This window comes from Meriones unguiculatus, chromosome 9, assembly GCF_030254825.1.
Source record: "Meriones unguiculatus strain TT.TT164.6M chromosome 9, Bangor_MerUng_6.1, whole genome shotgun sequence".
NCBI lineage: Eukaryota > Metazoa > Chordata > Mammalia > Rodentia > Muridae > Meriones > Meriones unguiculatus.
In genome coordinates this window covers 93922428-93945815 of record NC_083357.1, presented here as the reverse complement: position 1 = coordinate 93945815, position 23388 = coordinate 93922428, and positions in this window count along the sequence as shown.

The following is a 23388-nucleotide window of genomic DNA, read 5'->3' as shown; positions in this document are numbered from 1 at the left end:
TTTCCAAAGGCAATGATGTTTGTTCTAACAGCTGCAACTTCAGTGTGTTTTCTTCCATGGTAAAATAAGATTAGGAATAAGGACCTTGAGGTTAAAAAAATTAATCTGAATTATCAGCATGGGTCATATCTAACTACAGAAATTCATAAAAGCAGAGATCTTCTTTTATCTGTGGACAGACAAAGGAACATACCAACCAGTTGCTGGTCCTTAGATGAAGAGGACTAAGTAGAAGAGATAAAACTTGGCATATTCTCTGAAGAAATGTAAAAGGAATCTCTCTACCTCCTTCCACTCTGTCCCTCCCCTGGGGCTCTCACAAAGCTAGGAAATAATGCCAGAATCTTAATTTGCTTGGGGTTAAATTTTTATTATGATTTTGTTCTATAGAAAATTATACATTTGTTTTGTTTTAAACTATTGTCTGTATTCCTATATTATAGATCAAAAGAGAATTCATATAATTCAAACTTACAAGTCTGTAGTCAGAGCTCTGACATTTTACACTTTATTTTATAGCTTTTTTTTTTTAAGCATTTGATAGGCTTTCATGATTTCAACATGTCACGAAGGTCAGTTGAGAAAATCCTTCAGTATGGAATTGTCTTTGGCTTGCACACAATTATATTTAGTTAACATACATTTGGCAGTGTGCTGATTTGAATGAGAAGGCTCTCCATAAGCTCAGGTTGTGTTGGTGTTACTGTTTGGGTAAGTATAAAAGGTGTGGCCTTGCTGAAGGAAGTATGTTACATGGGGCAGGCCCGAGGTTTCAAAACCCTCTGCCTTCTCTAGTGCACTCTCTTGGCTGTTGTCATTCAAGAAGTGAGCGCTCAGCTTATTGCTCTATTTGCCATGTCTGCAACTTGTCTTCTGCCATCCGTGAATGTTTTTCATCCTTTTTTCTATAAGTAGATATGGCCATAGCATTTTAGCCCAACAATAGAAAATTAACTCATATAGAGAAAAATACAACAAAACTTGATACTTTGATTCTTTTTATGTATTTATCCAATAAAACATAATTTTGGTTTGTTCATTTACTGATAAAGTTCTCTCTGACAACCTGAATCGTACTTTCTGCAAAACTTTTCCACTTGTGAATTTACTATTTTTTCTATTGGTAAATTATTTGTTCTATTAAAAGTAAGTTGAATTATATAATTAGCTTATTTGTAATTAGACTCTTTAAGTATAGAAAGTTGTTTTATTATTTAAATTAAGGGCTGCAATTATTATTATAATCATTCATTTAAATGTTTCCATGTCTTCTTAATAGATGCTGCCATTGCTGGTGTTGGAGCCTGACTTGCATCGTCCTGATCTGAGGACACTTTCTTTATGGAGTTTGGACTCCAACATTCCATACCAGATGCTCCATGGTGTGTCTTCTTATGGCACCTTTCTTGCTGTCTACCTCTGCGATTTCTCACCAAGCTGCTCCTTCATAAGGACACCTAGCTTCTTCTCTTCGCCTTTGACTCCAGACTATCATCTAAATCTAAGTTAACCATTTGTTAATCACAGAACCCAGTAATTCAACTTTACAAATATGGTAGTTACTGCTACTGCTGAACTCAGACAGCATTATGGGATCAGTTTAGCAATGCCATGTATACAACCTAGATTAATAATTATTCTGTCTGTCCTTGTCAGTTTTATGTCAACTTGACATAAGCTAGCAGCATCTGAATGGAGGGAACATTAAAGGAGAAACTTCATGAATCTCCATGAGATTCAGGGTAAAGCATTTTCTTAATCAATGACTGATAAACAGGGGTCAAGCCCAAAATGGGTGGTGCTATCCATAGGCTGGTGGTTCTGAGTTCTATAAGAACTCAGGCTGACCAAAGCCACAGAACCAAGCCTGTAAGCCACACTCCTCCGTGGCTTCTGCTTTACCTTCAGCTTCCAGGATCCTGCTCTATTTGAGTTTCTGTCCTGACTTCCTTCAAAGATGAACAGTTCTGTGGAAGTGTATGATGAATAAATTTTTCCCCAAGTTTCTTTGGTTATGGTCTTTTGTAGCAGCAATAGTAACCCTAACTGAGACTGTCATTCAAAGGGGTTGTTCACATTTTTGATCACTCACACATTGTACAAAGTCATAACAGAATATTCCAAATGCTCAAATATGATAGAAACATTAAGTTCTAAGAAATTTTCATAATTACATCATCAAAACTTAGAATAATGGTTAACTTTGTTGTTGTATTTAAAGTGTGGATATATGGGGGCTGGCACAGAAAGAGTTGGTGATGGAAAGAGAAATATTAAATATGTTATACAGTGTTTATATATGAAAAATTTCAAAACCTACAATAAAACATGTGAACCACAAAACAATATATAGAATAAAAAAGTTGAAATGAGAAATAATTGAAATACAAGCCATACATTTCTAATTGAACTAATATGTAAGATTTGAAAAATTATTTTGTTATTTGCTTTTCTATTTTTTTATCAGTATCATAAAGATAGCAATGTCCACTCGGCTATTTTAAGTAAAGATTGAATGAGGTACTGTGTATAAATATCTAAGCTAGTAGCTGCCAAAAACTTGTGGTATCTGATGAAAGAATATAAAATTCATGTGAAGTTAACATATATTGATAAGGGCATTATAGGAGCATACTCTAAACTATCAGTCTAATTAACATATACTGATTACAGAATCATTTTACAAAACACATTTGGTTTACTGTAATCTGTTTGATCTGGACAAATTGATTTTGCTTTATAATAACTTCAAAATATTTTTTACTTTGGTAAGCTATTAACCTCTAATTGAATAAAACGAAATTTTCCTTCAATACCAGAAGTAAAGCCAGAAAACAAAAGCTATTGTTCTTTGCCTTAAGACTTGAAGTGAGTATTTGAAGACAGATGATGGAACTGTGGCAGTTTGAAAACTATGAGAAATGAGAAGCTTGAAAATCAAATTTGTGATTCCCACCAATTGATTTTATTAATGTCTTCAATATTACTAAGTCTTAGAATCACTGTAATGTCAATACTGCTAAGAATGATTCTATGTTGCTTCTAAATATCTCTCTATTAAATTGTAGTCAGTTTTCTTCATCCAGTAGAGAAAAAAATATGTCAAATATTTTCCTTTCTTCTGTCTTTTCTTTCTTTTGTTATTCCCTCTCTCTTTCTTCTTTTTTCCTTCTTTCCTTCCTCCCTCCCTCCATCCCTCCCTCCTTCCTTCTTTCCCTCCCTCTCTTCTTCTCTTTCTCTCTTTCGTTTTGAGCCAGTCTTACTTTTTAGGTCATGCTTGCCTCAAACTCAGAATCCTCCTGCCTCGGCCTCCTGAGTACTACAATTTTAGGTATTTGATAAAACATCCAGAATGGAAGATTCTTGACAAAGGCTTGCATTACTAACAGAGTAAACTAAAACACTCAGTATTCAATAAAGATGAAGAGACAGTTGTTTTGAGAATTTGAGTGTTGCTCATTCCAGAAATGGAGCCAGAATGAAAACATAGGATCAATACCCAGACCACTATCACACACAGAGAGAAGGCACAGCATTACAGTGACCTCATAAACACTATAGGCATCTCTGTCTGAGGGTGGCCTTTGCAAATGGATGATTTTAAGTACTACTAATGTAGCAGGGATTTAGAGGCAGCTTTTGAAAAGAGCACCGACTCTTCAATGCCCTATAGAAATCTGATAGGTAACTAAGAGCAGGTTAAAAGCTTACTATCTCATCCTTCACTCTGTAGGATTCCCCCACTACCTTTAACTCTAAGTCAGATTCCTGCTCAATTCTACAAGCAGACAAGTCAATCACTTGGGGAGTCTCCATCTAAAAACTAAATCTACAAGGTCGATAGTACTGAATTCCACTAAGTTCTCTCAACCCATTTCAGGAGCATAGACACTAGGATTCCAGTAAGAGCAAATCTTTGAGAGAGGCCATCCCTGGCTGGGACAGTTCATAAAGGGGACAGTCATCTCATGTTTGGAAACTAAGTTGATCTTTGAGCCATGGTAATTTTCTGTTAGTTAGCAGAACCACATAGAGCCTGAACAAAATAAAGATTTCTGCTTTGCTGAGTACTTCTGCTATACCATGCTTCATGCTTCCTTTATCCATTTACGTAATCCAAAAGCTCTTATTGGTAACCTTGAAGTCAGTTCCTGGGGCCCATTCCAGTATGGCCACACTAAATTATGAATCTCTTTCTTCGCTATCACTCATATACCTTATTGTACTCTGAAAATAGTTGATGTCAGGCCATGTCTGCTGGGTTCATCACAACAAAGATTTAGGTCTCTTGTATAGGACTCTTGTGATGATAATGGATGAATGGCATATTGAAGTTAATGTAGGGTACTTGAGTTCTAGTTTTTAAGCACAGCTCTTATTTAATGGTGCTTTGGGCAGAGTCTCATTTCTATTTTTTGAGCAGCAAAATAAAAGCACTAATTGCATTTTAGTGTAACATGACCACTATAAGTAAATACTGTGTTTCATACACATACATCTCTAATTGTTAATGTTTCACTAGACATAGTAGAAAAGGAATTTATGTAGTTTTTTTTTTTTAATTACACAAGTGGTCCTGTGACATAAAGGTACTTTCCACCAAGCCCTCAAGAAAGTCCATTTGAATGAGAGGAGCTCCAAGGATAACCAGACAGAATATCATATATACTCTCAAAGGAGTGTGAAATCATGTGAAAGAATATTGATTAATAGAGATTGGAATTTAATTGATTAAAAAAATCATCAAAAACCCTATGTGTAAGAGAGAATAAGTTGGAAAGATGCCTAGTACTGAAGACAAAGGTCTGTGCATTGCAGTTTATAATTCACACATTGGAGGGTTACACTGACTCATAAACAAGCAAAGACCATTTTCCTAGTCTTTCTATTCAGTTTTCATCAGGTGAATAAAGATTTACTTTATGCAAATGTGGGTTCTGAATCCATGTAGGTGTGTACACCATGAATATGGAGGTCAGAAAAAGGCATCAGAACCCTGAAACCAGAGTTACAGGTAGCTGTTAGCTGCCATCAGTTGCTGGAAATTGAACCTTCGTTCTCTGGAAGAGCAGCCAGTGCTCTTAACCTCCAAAGCATGACGCTAGTGCTTGATACTTAGATATTATCAATATCTTAATGACCACTTCAAGACTTTTTAGAAGTCATTTATTGGAAAACTTAAAACGTTCAAGTATCTAGTACTAGAAATCTCACTGTTAGTTTTATGGCAGCTACATAAAATTTGGAATTATGTTAATAAGATATGCAAATAATTTTAATCTCTTGGGCAATCAAACTGTAAAACTTTTTTAGCATTAATATACAAAATAATAGGTTTTATTCTGCCATTTCACACACAGTTCTTTCTCCCCTCATCTCTCTCATCCCTTTTCTCCCACATAGTACTCCTTTCTGTTTTTAGATCAATTACACGCTTATTTTAATTAAAATCATGTTAGTCCCTTGTGACCCTTTTCATAACTTCATAAACTATACCCACACTCACACACATATACACACAAATAAATATTAAAAGCCAGGATCAATATATAAAAGGTGGTGACTGTCTATCAGAGTCTAGCTTACTTAATTTAAAGTAATAATTTCCAGATCCATCCATGTTCTTGAGAGTTTTATTTTTATTCATGGCAGAATAAACTCGCCCGTGTATACCCACCACCTTTTCATTATCTATTCATCTGTTAGTGAACGTGTAAGTTGGTCGCCTTCCTTACTCTTGTAAATAGACTAGTAGCAGGCGTGCTTCTGCAGACATTTCTACGGTCGAATATAGACTCCTTGCGATATATAGCCATGAATGATAACATGTGAGACATGAAGTAATTATATTGTTCACCCTCCTTTTATTGTTGTCTTGTTAGGGTTACTATTTGCTGTGATGAAGCACCAGGACCGAGCAACTTCTGGAGTAAAGGGTTTGTTCAGCTGTACTATCGCATTACACTTAATCATCAAAGGAACTCAAGCAAGGCAGGGAGGGACCTGGAGGTAGAAGCTGATGCAGAGGCCATGGAGGGATGTTGTTTACTGGTTTGCTCCTCATAGCTTGCAAAGTCTGTATTTTTATAAAGCCTAGGACCACCACACAAAAGGTGGCACCATCCATAACAGGCTAGACCCTCCCCCATAAATCTGTCACTCACTAAAAACATGATCCACAAGTTTGCTTACATGCAGATCTCATGGAGGCATTTTCTCAGTTGAGGCTCCCTCTTCCCTGATCACTCTATCTTATGTCTTGTTGACATAAAACTAGCTAGGACACCATGTATACCATATCATACTCAGAATTCAGAGCATACCTCCTCATCCTATGTTTTTACTATTTCCTTTTCATCTTTGGTGATGGTCCCTCCTCTGCCTTGGATGGGTGGGGGTTTGGCAGAGATAGTCCTACTTAGGGTTGAGTACACAGTCTCCTATTCTCAACATTTTAACCTAATATGCATCATTCTTTATTGATTGCTGTCCACCACAAATATAAGATTATCTGGCGAAGTAGCCTAACTAGGTCACAGAGGAAAAGGGAGATTCCTGATGAAACCTGATTGGCTAGGGTCAGATGGGAGGGGAGAAGGACCGCTCCTATCAGTGGACTGGGGGAGAGGCATGGGAAGAGAAGAAGAGGGAGGGTGGGATTGGGAGAGGTAAGGGAAGGGGCTACAGCTGGAATACAAAATGAATAAAATGTAATTAACAAAATAATTAATCAATTACATAAAGAAAAATATTAGAAAGATTATCTGACTGAGTTTGATAACAACTGAAATCTATGGTTGAAAGGGCATGCTGCTCTTACAGGGACTTAAGTTCAATTCTAAGCTCTGTAGGTAAATTCTACTGTTTCTGTGGGCATCTTCAGCTGTGTGCACACGCATGTACATGATTAAAAATAAATTAAAAACCAATTTCAAGAATATAAATATTAACAGCAAGGGAAGAAGTAGTCTAGCTCATAAATGATCATTTTATCCAGTTTTTATTTTTCTCTGAATCATCCTCCACATTGCTTTAAAAGGCAGGTGTCCTGGGCTTCCATTCCTGCTTCCTATGTTCAAAGATTTCCTGAAAAGGATAAAACACAACTCCTCAGCATGGTTTTTTTTTTTTTTTTTTTCTGTTTCCATTCAAATATTTACCACACACTTTCTGGAAGCCAGTTTCAGCAAGTTGCTTATTGCCTTCTCTGTCCATCTTATGAGTTGCGCTCTGCTGGAGACAGTGCTTTTATTTGCATGACAAGTGTGTACCCATAGGACAAACAGATTCCTATGTAGCCTCTTCGTGCCTTCGTGAGTCCTTGCTGGTGAACAGAGGGCTTGGTGGGTTATTCACCCTGGATCTCATAATTCTTACAGCTCTGCTGTTGATTATGTATGTGCTCATCTCTTCCAGAAACATGTAAATTCCTCTGAGAGAGACCATGCCATCTCTGATTCTCAGCTGTCCTGCTGGAACAAATGTTTTCCAACGATGGATGAGTGAATGAGAGCATAAAGAATGAGAAGAGGGAGGGAGGATGGGTTTGGGAGAAGACTAGGAAGGGGGCCACAGCTGGGATACAAAGTGAATAAACTGTAATAAATAATAAATTAAAAATTAAAAAATGAACACTTAGATACTGGGTGTTTTTCTTTGAGAAAAGTAATTTAGTTCTCGTTGCAAATTCGTTTTCTCAATCCCATGTATGAAGGTCCGCTATGAGGGAAATTGATGCTACTTGCTAGTGGTTTCACTGATTTTACTTTCTATGTAAGATTTCTTCATATCTTTACATTATAGATTGGTCTACTGACCAATTTAACACTGGAGTCACATTTTTCCCCTCTACATACGCATAAAGCTTATCATTTCTCATTGTCTCTTTCTGGGTTTACTTTCTCTACACTCAAATGCTGTTGATATTAAACCACATTGTCATTTTACACAGATGCTGTGAAATCATGGAATACTCACTACCTAGTCCCCAGCAAAATATGATAAAAATGCTGTTTTTGTTTTAACACAATAGGTAGGTGCTTGAACAAACGTGACCTTTTCATATCTCCAGTTCTTCTAGTTCAGGGCTGTGATTTAGTTTTGCATACTACACCTGCTGAGTTTCTAATGCAAACCATCACAGTGTGTGGTCCCCACTATGGTAAACATAGAATCTTTCTCATTGTGATTTTGGGTCTTCAGCGCTGATTATAATGATTCTTTGTCTGCTCAAAGCTGTCAACATTGGTCTCAAAGGACTGCAATCTTAGCTAAAGGAAACACTGATAACCAGTAATGGATTTCGAAGTGGACTACTGTTCTCAAGTGAAAAGGAAAGACAAAAGAGAACAGGTTTCTCTTATCACTCACTGACAGGAAAAAAAAAGGAGGTGTATTAGTATGATTTTGCATTACCATGTGACTAATAAAACTCAACATGGTTTTAATGAAGCACTGGGCATCATCGTTTTAATTTTTTTCTCATTTTCGTGCAGCAATCTCCTAAATATAAGCCATGTGTAGTTATTTCCTTGCTTAATCCTCCTTAACACATTTCCTTTTCCATATAAAGTGATAAAGTGATAACCTATGCAAACATTCAATTGCCTGATTACCCAAATACCTTGCTAATTCACCAAGGTTAGCAGAAATGGTGCATACAGTACATTGTTGGCTATGCATGGTTGGAAGGGGCGGAAGCAGCACTAGGCTATGTATTTCACACTCCATAAACAAAATGGAGCAACACACTAGAAAGGTACAATATTTGTCTAATCTAAATTCAGGCAACATCAGTATCTTTGATCTTTATTAGTTTAAATCGCTGTCTCCTCAAGAAATGACCAAATCATTAACCCAACAAACCAGTTGACGAGCACTACTGACATTTGAATACTGAGCAATTGACAGAAAATAATCCTACGTTGTTGAGCAGAACAGTAATGACTTAGGAATAGCTTTAAAGTTGTGCCTCTTTTGCATTTATTTATAGATTCATGCAAAAACTTTAAGTTACATCTGAGCAAAGTGCAAAAAATAACATCCTAGTCAAAAATAACAGTTTTCGACACATTGAAGCACAGCTAACTACAAAGTTTTGTGGGAAGAGCTAACTACAAAGACAAATTAACAAACAGAACATTTTTGATATGTATACAAGTAAGAATAGTCTAAGTCATAACCACTGTCCCAAGTTTCACAGACTTTTTTCATTAATGTACATTTACCATGGAATGCACCCTAAAGAAAACAATAATATTTTTTCATTCATGAATCTTTTACCTGCCCAAGATACAGAGACTCCCATTCATATTTTAATGCCTGCCGCATCTGTACACTGGACAAGCATAATTCTGGAAGGGTTAAAAAAAGACTTAGATATATAATGTAGTTCAAGTAATGCAATAAATACAGAGTTAGAATGCTTTTGACAGATATTATATAAGCAAGCACAAGAAAAATCCACATAAGAAATGCATCGTAGAGAAAGTGACAATGGACACAGAAGTCCTCTATTAATGATTACCTCCTCAGGTCTTTTTGTTTTTGTTTTTTTGTTTTTTTTTTTCACTTTCGTTTTTCTAAATGTTTTGGTGTTTGTTTTCTCCATCTACATGCATGCAGTATTCTCAGAGACTAACAGGAGGCATTGGATTGTATGGCACTGGAGTTACAGATGGTTGTGTATACCTATGTGTGGAATAGAAGTCAAATCCAGGGCTTCTGGAAGAGCAGAGAGTGCTCTTAACCCTGAGCCATCTCTCTACTGCCTTTCATTCACTCTCTCTCCTTCTCTCTCCCTCTCTCTCTCTCTCACACACACCTCATACACAACCTCAAACAACAAAAGAAAAAAAATAAGTAAAAAATTTAAAACTTTTTTTTAAAAACACAGTCAAGTTCATAGAGACAAAAAGGAAATGGTAATTATCAGTGGCTAGTGGGGACAAAAATGAGGAAACTACAGTTTTCAAGAGTACAGAATCTCATTTTTATGAAGGAAAGCTGGTCACATAGCTCCCCTGTTCCCAGCATAGGGAATGCCCTGAATACAATCCCCATCATCAATCTTTTGATAACAAATATAACCTGGTTCATTTTGGTGCATTCAATTGCATGTTCATGACATAACCTAGCAGTCACAGGAAAATTCAAGCTATTGAGTTCTCAGATTTTAAGTTTCACTCACATTGCTAAAGAAAGGAAAAACTGATAAGTTAAAAAAATAAAAGTATGCTGGACTTTGAGTCACTAGCATACAACATGAGAATTTTCCCTGTGCTGCAAATCTGTCTAAACAATTGTCTAGCTATATTTTAGGTAATTGGACTGGAGAATTCGATACTACGATGGAGCAGCTGAGAGTGGCCATTGTCACGGTAAATTCTACCAGAGTGGATGCAGGACTAGCCACAGGATTATCATCATGGATTGCTGCAGCCATGAATCATCTGAAGGAATGGGCGGGCATGGGAGCATTAGCAGGCCTTCTGGTGTTGGTCTCCTTGGTTTGCCTGTGGTGTATATGCAAGATTAGAGTCTCACAACAGTGTGATGCAGCCATGATCATTCAGGCCTTTACAGCCATTGAAGCAGGACAGTCTCCCCAAGCATGGTAGGCTACCAAAAAAGCTAAAATGATACGCTCAGGATGCGAGGCTAAGCACTGCACTCAGGGTCAGCTGCTTTGGACCCAGAGAAGAGCATGTCTGATTGCATGCGGGTTGATGCCCCAGGTCCTGCCTCTGAGAAAAAGGTATAGGACGGGTCTGATGCTCTTTGGGTGGATGACACCTAAATGAACATCAGTACAAAGTCCCAATTTATTTCTAATATCAGAGATCAGACCTCTACTCTTGCCTAATGCGTCTAAAACAAAAAGGGGGAACTGTAGAGAGCTGCGGAATGCTATGCCTTAAAGATGGAGCTGGTTTCCGCCTTCCACCTTCCCGATGGTGAGTGCTCTCTGTCACGAACAACTCCACATTTGGCTAAGGCTGAGGATCTGGCTTGCTTCCATGTATGTGGACCTATCTGCATTGCCCATGAGGCACGCTGGGGTTGGCTACCCAGAGGCTATTTTAAGCTGTGGGCTGGCTTTCCCCAGGGTCAGATGATTGTTCAAGGTTCCTAAATAAACTGCATTGAAAAAAAAAATGAAAGGAACCATAAAATAAATAATAATAATAATAATAATAATAGGCCTTTTCCATCGGTGTTTCATTGATCATGCAAATGTTCCTACTACAGTTTTTGTAAATAAGCAAGGTTCATCTTGCGACTTTCTGATGTTCAACTTCAGTGCAGTCAGCTATTGGGAAATACCATTCATTAGAAAGCATACAAGTTATTTTTGACATACGTATTGGATCTCTGAAGGATGCTTACAGCTCCTGGAGTTATTACAGTATGCACTGTAAGTCAATATGATTTTGGCCACTAACCACAGAGACAAACTTGGGTCATTAATTTACAGTTAACTTCAGTCCAAACTCTTACTGTATAGGTCCACACCCCCTGGAAAAGACAGAACTCCAAGTGAGAAAAAGCACACAGAGGATAGTTTGGGTGAGGAAATTTGAAAGCAAAACATTAGCACAGAATTCCTCAGAGTCTCACATCCTTGAATTGTGTCACAATATTCTCAAAATACGTGTAAAAACAACCATTTTTCCCCTTTCTGGCTTCATGCTTATGTTAGCATCTTCCTATATTAGCACGTTAAGAAAACAAAAATAATCACTTTTAGTAAATTAGTTTATGGGAAAATTTTTGTCAGAAATTATATTATAATCTGGGAAGCTGGGCAATGGTGGTGGACACCTTTAAATCCCAGCATTCAGGGGGCAGAGGCAGGAGGATCTTTGTGAGTTGAGGCCAGCCTGGTCTACAAAGTAAGTCCAGGTCAGGCAGAGAAACCCTGCCTAGGAGAAAAAAAAAAAAAAAGAAAGAAAGAAAGAGAGAGAGAAAGAGAAAGCGAGAAAGAAAGAAAAAAAGAAAGAAAGAGAGAGAGAGAGAGAGAGAGAAAGAAAGAAAGAAAGAAAGAAAGAAAGAAAGGAGAAAATCTAGGACATGTACTTTTATCCTTTTGTTTTAGATCATGTAGAGAGGTTCAGCATCAAAGTGACTACTCCTGGCCAGTGACAAAAATCAGAATCCACACAGTAGCAGCAGCTGTTGAAGGTAGTGGCACACAGTTAGAACCAAGGTGTCAGAACTTGTTGAAGGCTTGGTGCTGCTGCTGCATTCCACGCTCAGATTAGAGATGCAAAACAACTAGATGCCAGTGTGCTGAGGGCATGCAGCAACTGCTGATCTGCTAGACACTTAGTCATATAGCCAATCAGGAAACAGAGGCTGGGTTCATTCCTTGATCTCGGGTGGGGTGTTAGCAGCTGTATGAAGTGTCTCAACATTGGTTTCTACTTTAGTTTGTTATACTGGCCCATGGTTCCAGAAGCAGTCCCTCTCCAGAAACAGCCAGTGGCTCAAAGAATGTAATTGTAGCCTATACCACCTAGGTGATTGGGAAGTGATCTTATTATGGTTCTTCTCCTAGACTTCTATAGGAAGGCACACGAAGGTACTCCAGCCCCTGATGCTTGATTCATTCTCAGTTATTAGTTTGGTGGAGGGCTAGATGAAAATTCATTTCTTATGCTTTATTATTTGTATATTTATGCAGCTGGCTGACAAATTCCAACTATGAGCTGAGCACTACAAATACGAATGTAAAGTTAACAGATGTCAACACAGATTGTGGGAGGATTATCTTTAAAGAATGGTGTGATAAGACAGATTCCCAGCCTATGAGAATCAGGAATAGACACAGAGATTGGAATTGATAAGAGCCATGCTCTTTTCTGATATAATATCCTTCATCCTGAAAACTGTTATTTCTCCCAGAATGCATCATGTGTTTTACCGTCAAATTTTGAATTTTAGTCTTGAATGAGGTTTATTTCTTAATTTTCATGGGTACATTTCTCCATATATTTTCAAAAACTATGATTATTAATTCCTGGGTATGTGTGTCAAGTGTTTCTATTTTCTATATTATTTTATCTTGCTGCCAATTCCCATTAACATAGCAGAAGTTTTCAGCTAAAACCTTTGTTTGGTGGATTCCACTATTTTCCATCCACCTCTATACTCTTGATACTGTTAACTTTTTATTACTTATTTTGTTGATCTGTGCTCTGCCCTTTATTTTATTTACTGTCCTGATTAATTTGCTGCTTTGCTTTCTTATTTTAGACAATTTTGCATCTTAGAGGGTTCTTTAACATTTCTGTAATATTGATTTCTTCTTTAATCACTATTTTGGCTATCCTTTTTGTTTTGTTCAGATCAATACACATTTTTCAGTTTCTTAGCACAAAACTTTGTCATTGGTTTTGAAGAGTTTAAGTTAGCCTGGGTATAGTTAGCCTGAGTAAAACTCCATTTTGAAGTAAAGAGCCATCTTAACTGGGAGCTGAATTCAGGTACTGGGAAATATCACAGAATGTACATTTGGCAGAGAACAAAGTTAACTCTCCTAGCAACAACCTCCAGGAAATATCACAGAATAAATACTTCATAAAAAATAGAGACAATTTCCCTGGCAATAATTAATGAGATTTGGTTGAGAATAGGGTGGGAAAATTCCCCCCAATGTTTCAGATATACTTTAAAAGAATTGTGATCATATGTCTTGGGCAATTGTGCCTCAGAGAAGTTCACCTCACCCCTGTAACTTTTACTTGATCCTGTAATATCAAGGCATGAACCCCCCACCCCCACTTGCTGTCATGGAAACAAAACCCTGCTCACTCAGGCTCGGAGTCCCACTTCCCTACTGCTGCATCAGTGAGACTTGGGTCCCAAGTTTGATCGCTCTCGTGATAAAGCTCTCTTGCTTTTGCATTGAGTCGTCTCCTAGTGGTCTCTGAGCATCCAGTGAACCTGGTATTACAGTTTGTGATTCTTTTTCTCAATTTGCTTTAAATTCTCTTCATTTTTATTTCAATGATTTCCTTTTTTATTGCCTTTTTATATTAAACAATTATTTAACATGAACAATGTATTAGTTTGCTGACTTTTTAGTTATATGACTTTGGCTTATTAGCATTTGCCCTAGAAGTCACAGTATGCATCTTAGCTGTGGTCAACATATTTTCCAATAATATTCACTAATGAAATACACAACCTTGACTATGATATATATGCATTTCTTTCATTCTCATTTGGAATTCTCTGAAACCCATGTACTGATAGTTTAGAATAAATGTCACTCAGAACTTGAGAGCTGCTCTGAGACTTTAAATTAATTAATTAATTAGTAAGTTAATTTCAATTTATTCACTTTGCATCCCTGCCATAGCTTCCTCCCTTATCTACTCCCAATACTACTCTCCCTCCCTCTTTCTCTATGCCCTTTCTCTAGTCTTCTGGAGAGGGGAGGACCTCCTTCCATTCTATTTGACCCTAACCTATCAGTTCTCATAAGGACTGGCTGCATCATCTTCCTCTGTTGCCTGGCAAGGCTGCATCCCCTAGAGGGAGGTGATCAAAGACCTGGCCACTGAGTTCATGTCAGAGACAGTCCCTGCACCACTTACTAGGGAACCCACTTGGAAACTGAGCAGCCTATCAGCTTTCTCTGAACATAAGGTCTAGGTCCTCTCCATGCATGGTCCTTGGTTGGAGTATGGGTCTCTGCAACGACCCTTGGGCCCAGGTTTTTTGGCTCAGTTGGTCTCCTTGTTGAATTCCTGTCCCCTCCAGGTCTTTCTGTCTCCCTCTTCTTCCATAAGATTCCCGGCACTCTGCCCTAAGTTTTGGCTATGAATCTCGGTATTTCCTTCGATACCCTGATGGATAGAGACTTTCAGAGGGCCCCTGTGAAAGGCTCCTGTCCTGCTACTTGTCTTCTCCTACTTCTGATGTCTAACCTGTTTGCCCTTCTGAGGGATGTTTCAGCCTCTTCTCTAGGGTCCTCCTTGTTTAGCTTATTCAGGACTATAGATTACAGTATGTTTACCCTATATATGGCTCCACCTTAAAAGAAACCCTGCTAACATCCACACTTTCAATTAATCAATGGAGTTTGTGTTGCTGAAAGAACAAGAATCTGTGGATGGAAGACTATGGCTCCATAGCAGTCCTGATAGTGCTTAGATTATATAGGATTGCAGCATCCATCATATTTGTGACATCTAAATATTTAATGGGTTTTCACAGCTCAGTCAAAAACACTCTATAGATTTTGGCTGTAACTTGGAGAAAGTTATGATGTGTCTAATTTCTGCTACTCACAAAAGCTAGTTTCTGTCATCACTGGTTCCCAAGCAAATGCTTACTGCTTCAGTCTGTCAGCCTGTTCTCCCTTCTTGAACTGAACCCTCCTTAGTTGGCTTTTGTACACACGGTAGAAACTGGCTAAACTAATTATAACTCTATGATATAATAGATTTTTGCCTTAATGACAATTGATCTTTAAGTAAAATTTTTTCTTTTAAAACAACCATTTTTTCTCACATACAAGTATTAGTAATTAAAATTCAAAGACTGAATACTTTGTTGTGTGGCTATATTTTATTCCAAAAGCCAACTATTTATATTTATGCAACTGTAGTATATAATTATATTATTATAATCCTATAATTATCAGTGGTAGGCACATGACTCCAAAATAGTGCATTTCCCCCTCATATTTTCTGTACATATCATAGATGATGCACTGTTACCTTAATAAAGAAACCTGGCAGAACTTTTGCATGACAAGAAATTATACATTAATCTCAAGGATAGCCAGTACATAGGCATGAAGATGAATTAGCTAAATTCAGTTATGATTTTTTTTTCATATGAACCACAAAAGACATTTTAATGTAAATAAAATTTAATATCGCTAAGTAGCAGACAAAGGTAAGAAAACTCAGAATCCAGAGTCATTTTCTTCAGTGTTATTTCTTTCCCCATCATAATTATGTTAATATGATCCCCTTTCAGGAAGAATATCAAACACTAAAATGCACATTATTTAATTTGATTTTTATAATAAAGTTTTCTTGACTTTTATGCTATACACACATGCCACATATAGAAATGATAGAGTTCCATTTTTAGCAGAATAACAGGAGTTGTATCTACTTTAGGAAGGTATCTTTGTTACAGCTGTTTTACAGAGAGAATTATAAATGGAGTGATCTTTATATGTGGGTTAGGGGACCTATATTTTTATGTTTTCTATTTTTAAATTATTTTAACTCATACATCATACAAACATATTTCATGGTTTAATATTTTAATGTATATAGACATTGTACAATAATTAAATAAGATTAAATATAACAGTTTCCTCACACATTTGCCATTTTTCTTTCAGTAAAATGATCTGAAATCAGTTACTGCAACTTTTGAAATGTACTGTATATCATTGCTAGACATTTTAATACACAATGATAGCACCCCAGATCTTCTAACTCTCTGCCAACTTTCCACCTGTGTCCCTCTTCCTACATTTTCTATCACAGGTTGATTTTATTTATTTATTTTTTTATTGTTGATATTAAATAGGCTTATAAGTAGATATTTGATGGCAAACAGGACAGACACAGAAAAACGGAGAAAACAGGGAAAAGGACAGGAGCCTACCACTGAGGGCCGCTGAAAGACTACCCAGCAGGTTATCAAAGTAGATGCTGAGACTCATAGCCAAACTTCGGGCTGATTACAGGAAATCTTACGAAAGAAAGGGGAGAAAAAAAAAAAGACCTGACGGGACAGGAGCTCCACAAGGAGAGCAACAGAACCAAAAACTCTGGGCAAAGAAGTCTTCTTTGAGACTGATACTCCAAACAAGGACTATGCATGGAGATAACCTAGAACCCCAGCACAGTTGTAGCCCATGACAGCTCAGTGTCCATTACTAGGTTACCCTAGTAATGGGAACAGGGACTGTCTCTGACATGAACCCAGTGGCTGACTCTTTTGATCATCTTTCTCTGAGAGGGGAGCAGCCTTATCAGATCACAGAGGAAGACATTGCAGCCAGTCCTGATGAGACCTGATAGGCTCGGGTCAGATGGAAGGGGAGGGGGACCTCCCCTGTCAGTGGACTTAGGGAGGGGCATGGGAGGAGAAGAGGGAGGAAGAGTGGGATCGGTAGCGGGTGAAGGAGAGGGCTACTGCTGGGATACAAAGTGAATAAACTGTAATTGATAAAAAAAATGAATTTTTAAAAAATAGCAAGAAAGGAGATAAAAAAGAACTCTGGCATCCTTAATCGAAAGCTCCATGGATTTAAGTTGGCTATGAAATAAAGAGTTGGATTTAGATTATGCTAAAATGAAGATAGCATGAATTTGCCTTTTTTTCGGCCCACCTCTTCAAGGCTTGAACTCACATGGAAGATCGAGGGTTGAATACATGCCCTAAATGATAAGAACGGAGGCATCAGAACAGCTTACAGAACACTTGCCCAGTGCTCCCATGACTCCGTCCCACAAGGACTTCAAGCCTCCCTTCCTTATGTTTAGTGTGGATTTCAGATGTGGCGACATTAGACTCATCACTTTACACACACAATGGATAAACATATAGAATAAAGTTTTTAATTTGAAAAATAAGTTAACATTATATCACATAATTTATGGAAAATGTGCAACATATTTTATTGACTGCATGTAGAACCTAGAAATATGATTTATATGAATTTGCCATTTCACCATGATGGATTGATTGTCACATTGAGGATTACGGAATTAGCTGGAAGAACAGATGATTAACCACCACAGCATTTTGGCTAGTACAGTTTTGCCGTCTGATTCTTGAACGTTAATAAATCATAGTTCAGCATATGGGATTATTTTGGCAATAGAACCACTTAACAATTTAATCATTTCAAACCAGTGCAACATGTGAGCTGCAAATGTTGCATAGAAGAAAACCAGTTACTAAGAACAATTTGAGTATTATTCTTATAGTCACATTAATTACAGCTGAAACAAACCTTGAAGAGCTAAGAAAACATAGTACAACTTATCCTCTATTTACTAGGGGGAGGAAAAAAAAAGAATCAATATGGTCATTAATTGCACAAATAGCAATAAATACTTTGGCTGCTGTCCAGGAAGTGTACCAGCTGAGAGAACTTTTTGTAATGCTGGTTTCATTACACAGATCATAGACACAGTAAAGCGGGCAGTGGACTGCTGTTCAATAAACTAAATTTAATGTTACTCAATTATGATCATCGTGCTCAGATATAATACTAATAGGAATGTCAACCACGATTACATTTTCAGATTTATGTAAAATAATTCAAATGCTATTTGCTATCCCTCGGAAACAAGGTTCATCTGGCTGTTTATGCAGTGAGTCGATATTGATCGTGCAGGCAAGTAGCGTAGGAGAGGCCCAATGGCAAGTATATAGAAGATCCCCTGTGCCAGCAGTCGGGGTGCTGTGCCAGCCAGGGGCAGCAAGCCAAGTCATCAAGCAGATAGCACACCTCTGCAAAGCTGCCTTGTTGCTTTTTTTTTTTTTTTTCTTAAACAATATTTCTTTGAATTGCTCACATGTGCCATGAATAATTCTTGCCAACATTACCCAGCATGAAACAGAAATGAAGGCAGGAAAATGTCTTTCTTAGAGAATTCTTTGCAGACCTAAATGAATCCAGTGAAGATATCACTCCAGCGTCATTATATGCTGTTAGGTACGGCTGGGGCTGTGTCATTTAGCAAAGTATTACTCAGTGGGCTGAGCAGCTGGTATATATGATTTTTGTATACCACCTGCAAAAAATCTGCCAAACCATATAATCAACCACCTGGCCAAGAAAGTAGGGTAGCTAAACACCACTTTGTTGTTGCACCCACATTTCCAGGAAGCCCGAGAATGTAAACAGACACAGGCAGAGTGAACATGTGTGCGAGGTAAGGTTTGTTGACGCTTTTCTGTTCAATAAAGCATACAGTGCCTGCTGTTCAGAGTACCGTCGAACAGATTTGCTTTGTTTCTAATGAAGGTGTTTGGGCATTTTTCTGGCACAAATGGGGTAAAATTATGTACTTAAAACAAAATTTTAAAACAACAACACAACAAACCACCACTTCAATTGCACTGAAACAGATTGGAAAAAAAAAAAAATGAAAATAGGTATAAACTGAAACTTCGTAATGAATTAGTGTCATTACTATGGATGAATCATTCATTTAGGAGGATCCTGCCTAGGTTTAAACACCCTGTGTCTAACAACGTTCACTAACTTCTTTCTGCCTAAAACACGTGTTTATTATAATGTTCCCCATACCATCACTCACGGGGAAAATACTTTACAGGTGGCCTCTTTACTTCTTTGGGTGTAAGTGAATATGTGAATAATTTGATTCTAAACTAATCTTCCTATCACCCTATTTCCAGTGTCAGCAGCGTCAGTCTCATTAACTCACCTTTTCCCTGGCTCAGCACTAGCTCTCGTTCTGTGCACTGGACCTTTTACGATTCCGGCCTCTTATCGTTTCACAGTCACTATGAGGCGAACTAATAGCCAGAGCAGAGCATTTTTGATGTGAAGATGTGGAACAAAGGGGGTTTCTGCTTAGAGACCGAGGCCTCTTGCTCTCATTATCTGTATGGCTATGAGTCTAAACTCATTAGGTTCTCCCTTTTGTCTCTTTTAATTAGGGAAAGACTGACTGGGGACTTGTTGGTTCTATCCCAGCTCCATAAATGAATTGGTAGAATTCTGAAACCTCGTGGAAGCTCCGCTGTATAGTACTAGATTTCCATTCAGAGGTCTCTTTGTTGAGAATCGTTTTAGTTATCACTCATTCCAATTCCCGCTAATCACTAAATGAAGAGAAAGATTTAACAAGAGTTTTTGCTCTCTATGAACTTAGGGAGGTATTATGTCAAATTCCTCAAATGTGTCTACTGAGTAAACCTTCCTGTGGGAAACCGAAAACAAGGGAGAAGAAAATACAGACATTTAAAAACCTACCAGGAAACGTGCTATGGAAAGAATCTGCAAAAACAGAACATGAGGAATATGCTTATTTTATTCATGATGAACTATGTGAACTGGGAATGCCATTTTTTTTTTGGCCAAAACTTTAATTTCAGCCAAATTAGAACTTATGTTTTTCTTAGCTGCTGTAGGCACTGGTCTCTGTCATCCCAACTTCCTACTTAAGGGGTAGGAAGCGTAGGTGTACATATTATCCATTTCTCTGGTTCAGTACTAAGTGGTTTAAGAATTCTTAGGCCATCTAAGAATGATAGTGATAATATTCTGCAAGGATATCAAAACTATTTCTTACTTGCCATGAATCATTCCTGGCTTCTGAAAGTTCTGTAATCCTCACTGAAGAACATGAAGTCAAGTTGGTAACCCATTTCTCACTCATATCTCTGTCCTCCTTGCTTTTCCAGTTATTGTTCATGAATAACTGGTTCTTAAATGTTATCTGTGGTGTTGAGCTATGTGCTTATTGGTTGACATATTTCCTTTCCTTCTGTTTTTCATTCCTTCCTTTTTTGTGTTTTGATAAACATGGGTAGATTATTGTGTGTTTTACCTAATTACTTAATAACACTTCGTGATGATTTCAGTGAAAAAAATTCATATGGTAAACATTAAAAAAAATAGTTTTACTCAAAATCTTGAAATTATTTGGAGTATGCATCTGCTTCCTAAACTGTAAGCTCTATTAGATTTAAACAGACTCCTTATGACAAAATTTAGTGTATGTATTGAAATATGATATCATTATACAATAATATTGGGATTTGAGAATAAGTAAAAATAAAACAAAGCAGGAATGTTCTAGGTGCTTTAATTTGAAATGATAATATTTTAATTATATTATGTAAAATATACATTATTCAATTTAACTTCCCATTTTTGTACTTTGAATATGATGAATAGAAAATAAATCATATTATGAATATTTCCAGTTGTACCTTTGCTCAACAGTACAGCTTCCATGTGTGTATTTATAGCAATAAATCCAGCCATTTTATTTTTTAATTTTTTATAATTTTTTATTTTTTTATTATTAGTTACATTTTATTAACTCTGTATCCCAACTGTATCCTGCTCCCTCATTCCCTCTCAATCTCACCCTCACTCCCTTATCTTCTCCCTGACCCTTTCCAAATCCACTGATTGTGGAGGACCTCCTCCCCTTTCATCTGACCCTGTTTTATCAGGTATCTTCAGGACTGGTTGCAAAGTCCCCCTCTGTGGCCTAGCAGGACTATTCCTCCCTTAGGGGGTGGGGAGTTCAAAGATCCAGTCATTGAGTTCCTGTCAGAAATAGTTCCTGTTCCTCTTGCTATGGGAAACCAATTGGTTACTGAGATACCACGGGCTTCATCCGAGCAGAGGTTTTGTCCATACATGGTCCTTGGTGGAATGTCAGTCTCAGAAAAGACTGTTGTGCCCACATATATTTGGGCCTTGTGGACCAAATAGGATGGAGCTCCTATCCTTTCCACGTCAGACTAACTCCACCTTCTTTCATATGATTCCCTGCACTCTGCTGAAGGTTCGGTTATGAGTCTTAGTATCTGCTTGGATACAATGCTAGGTAGAGTCTTTCAGGGGCCCTCTGCAGTAGGCTCCTGTCCTGTTACTTGTTTTCTCTTATGTGCAATGCACCTCCCATTTCTAAGTGAGAATTGATCATCTTATCCCAGGTCCTCTTTCTTGTTTATCTTCTTTAGGTGTATAGATTTCGTTATATTAATCATATCTTATAGGTCTATATGAGGGAGTATATACCATGTGTGTCTTTCTCCTTCTGGGATACCTCACTCAGAATGATCTTTTCTAAAGCCCTCCATTTGCCTGCAAATTTCATGATTTCCTCATTTTTGATTGCTGAGTAGTATTCCAGTGTGTAAAAATACCACAATTTCTGTATCCATTCCTCCATTGATGGACATCTGGGTTGTTTCCAGGTTCTGTATATTACAAATAAAGCTTGCTACAAACATGGTTGAGCAAATGTCCTTCTTATGTACTTGAGCAAATTTTGGGTATATGCCTAGGAGTGGTATAGCTAGATCTTGACCAGCCATTTTATTAATTAATTAATCTATTTATTCATTTTACATCATGATCATAGCTTCTTCCTCTCTTCTTGCTCTCACTTCTTCTACCCCTCAGAAAAGGGGAACCCCTCATACCAACCCACCCCAGCAGATCAAGTCTCTATGCCCCATACACAAACATAATTTTTCTTAAGACATATTCTTAAGTTTTGGACTAGTATTACTAGAAATTACACCCAACCATAAATTTGAATATTATAATAATACACAATTCTGTAGTCATAGATTTTCATGTTGTGTGAGTCCTGCTACCTAGCTACCTGGATTGCTGAGACATATAATATAATAGCTGTGCCTGTGATGGTGAATGTAAGAATGTTTCTCTGGGGCTAGAGAGATGGCTCAGAGGTTAAGAGCACTGGCTGCTCTTCCAGAGGTCCAAAGTTCAATTCCCAGAAATCACAGGGTGGTTCACAACCATCTGTAATGAGATCTATTGCCCTCTTCTGGTATGCAGACAGACACTGTATACATAAGAAATAAATCTTTAAAAAATAATGGTGAGATCTAGAAAAGATCATCTTGAGTGAGGTATCCCAGAAGCAGAAAGACACACACAGTATATACTCACTTATAAGTGGATACTTGACCTAAAAGATAGGATAAGCATACTAAAATCTCTACACCTAAAGAAGCTAAAGAAGAAGAAGGACCCAAGGTAAGATGATCAATCCTCACTTAGAAAGACAAATGGGATGGACATTGGAAGTAGGAGAAAACAACAAACAAGACAGTAGCCTACCACAGAGGGACCCTGAAAGACTCTACCTAGCAGTATATCAAAGCAGATACTGAGGCACATAACCAAACCTTGGGTAGAGTGCAGGGAATCATATAAAAGAAGGGGGAGTTAGTAAAACCTAGAGAAGACAGGAGCTCCACAAGGACCAAATATATCTGGGCACAGGGGTCTTTTCTGAGACTGATTCTCTAACCAGGGACCGCGCATGGATATAACCTAGAATCTCTGCTCAGAAGTAGCCCATGGCAGCTCAGTATCCAAATGGGTACCCTAGTAAAGAGAACAGGGACTGTCTCTGACAAGAACTCAGTGGCTGGTTCTTTGACCTTCCCCTCCACCGAGGGAGGAACAGCCTTGCTAGGCCACAGATGAAGACAATGCAGATATCCCTGATGTGATCTGATAAACTAGGGTCAGTTGGAAGGGAAGGGGGACTTCCCCTCTCAGGGGCCTTAGAGAAGGGCAGGGAGCAGATGAGGGAGGGTATGTGGAGATTGGGAGGGAATGAAGGATGGAGCTACAGCTGGGATACAAAG